Below are 2,520 nucleotides of genomic sequence, written 5' to 3'. Positions count from 1 at the left end.
ACCTTTCTCCACCTCCTTGGTGACTCCAACTACTCACACTGTCATCATCCCTACACACTCACAGACGTCCACTTCCACCTCCATCCACTCAACACCAACAGACTTCATTCCTTCATCAACAACAGTCAAGGCTACAGGGTCCACACACACAGCCCCACCAAAGACAGGGACCACCAGTGGGACCAGCCAAGTCCACAGCTCATTCAGCACAGTCAAAACCTCTACATCCTTACGTTCACATGGTTCCTCCACACATCATCCAGAAATCACCCCAACTTCTACAATCGCAATTACTCCCAACCCCACTAGTACAGACACCGGAACCCCTGTGGCCCACACCACCTCGGCCACCAGCAGCAGGCCACCACCACCCTTCACCACACACTCCACACCTACAGGGAGCAGTCCCACCACTTCCAAAGGTCCTACGACTACGACATCTCTCAAGACGACCACCACCTATCAAACTCCATCACACCCTCAGACTACAATTCCCACTCACATTCCACCTTTCTCCACCTCCTTGGTGAACCCAAGTACTCACCCAGTCATCATCCCTACCCACGCACAGATGTCCACTTTCACCTATATGCACTCAATGCCAACAGGCACCATTCCTCCACAAACAACAGTCAAGGCCACAGGGTCCACCCACACAGCCCCACCAATGACGGCAACAACCAGTAGGACCACCCAAGCCCAAAGCTCCTTCAGCACAGCCAAAACGTCTACATCCCTACACTCACATGCTTCCTCCACACACCATCCAGAAATCACCCCAACTTCTACCATCATGATTACTCCCAAGTCCACCAGTGCAGGCACTGGCACCCCTGTGACCCACACCACCTCAGCCACCAGCAGCAGGCCGCCACCACCGGTCACAACACACTTCCCACCTACAGGGAGTAGTCCCCTCTTTTCCACAGGTCCTATGACTCCAACATCCTTCAAGACCACCACTACCTATCCAACCCCATCACACCCTCAGACCACACTTCGCACTCACGTTCCACCTTTCTCCACCTCCTTGGTGACTCCAAGCACTCACACAGTCATCACCCCTACCCACCCACAGATGTCCACTTCTGCCTCCATTCACTCAATGTCCACAGGCACCACTGTACCACCGACAACAGTCAGTGCCACAGGGTCCACCCACACAGCCCCACCGATGACGGGGACCACCAGTGGGACCAGCCAAGCCCACAGCTCATTCAGCACAGCCACAACCTCTACATCCCAACACTCACATGCTTCCTCCACACACCATCCAGAAATCACCCCAACTTCTACCACCACAAATAATCCCAAGCCCAACAGTACAGGCACTGGCACCCCTGTGACCCGCACCACCTCGGTCACCAGCAGCAGGCCACCCACACCCTTTACCACACACTCCCCACCTGCAGGGAGCACTCCCATCACTTCCACAGGTCCTACAACTGCAACATCCTTCCAGACCACCACTACCTATCCAACTCCATCACACCCTCAGACCACACTTCCCACTCACGTTCCACCTTCATCCACCTCGTCAGTGACTCCAAGTACTCACACAGTCATCACTCTTACCCATGCACAGATATCCACTTCTGCCTCAATCCACTCAACGCCAACAGACACCATTCCTCCACTGACAACGCACATGGCCACAGGGTCCACACGCACAGCCCTACCAATGACGGGGACCACCATTCAGACCAGCCAAGCCCATAGCTCATTCAGCACAGCCAAAAGCTCTACATCCCTCCACTCACATGCTTCCTCCACACACCATCCTGAAACCACACTAAATTCTACCACCATTATTCCCAAGTCCACTAGTGCAGGAACCAGCACCCCTGTGGCTCACATCACGCTGACCACCATCAGTGAGCCACACACACCCTTCACCACACATTCACCTTCAGGGAGCAGACCCAGCTCTTCCACAGGTCCTATGACTACAATATCCTTCAAGACTACCACTACCTATCCAACCCCCTCACAACCTCACACCACACTTCCCACTCATGTTCCACCTTTCTCCACCTCCTTGGTGACTTCAAGTACTCACGATGTCATCACCCCAACCCATGCACAGATGTACACTTCCACCTCCATCCACTCAACACCAAGAGGCACCATTCCTTCATCAACAACGGTCAAAGCAACAGGGTCCACACACACAGCCCCACCAAAGACAGTGACCACCAGTGTGACCAGCCAAGCCCACAGCTCATTTAGCACAACCAAAACCTCTACATCCCTATACTCACACACTTCCTCCACACACCATCCTGAAATCACCCCAACTTCTACCACCACGATTGCTCCCAATCCCACCAGTACAGGCACTGGAACCCCCGTGGCCCACACCACCTTGGCCACCAGCAACAGGCCACCACCACCCTTCACCACACATTCCCCACCTACAGGGAGCACTCCCATCACTTCCACAGGTCCTATAACTGTAACATCCTTCAAGACTACCACTACCTATCCAACCCCATCACACCCTCAGACCACACTTCCCAC

The 2,520-nt window shown here is 54.2% G+C and overlaps 1 pseudogene; it reads left to right on the top strand.

The window, feature by feature from the left end:
- Positions 1-7: 7 nt before the first annotated feature.
- On the top strand, positions 8-2,512 carry LOC112617946 (annotated as a pseudogene).
- The last annotated feature ends 8 nt before the right edge of the window (positions 2,513-2,520 follow it).

The sequence above is a fragment of the Theropithecus gelada genome, unplaced genomic scaffold (assembly GCF_003255815.1).
Source record: "Theropithecus gelada isolate Dixy unplaced genomic scaffold, Tgel_1.0 HiC_scaffold_6769, whole genome shotgun sequence".
In the NCBI taxonomy this organism is placed as follows: Eukaryota; Metazoa; Chordata; class Mammalia; order Primates; family Cercopithecidae; genus Theropithecus; species Theropithecus gelada.
The sequence above is the reverse complement of the archived record's forward strand: the minus strand, read 5'-3'. Positions and strand labels throughout refer to the sequence as shown.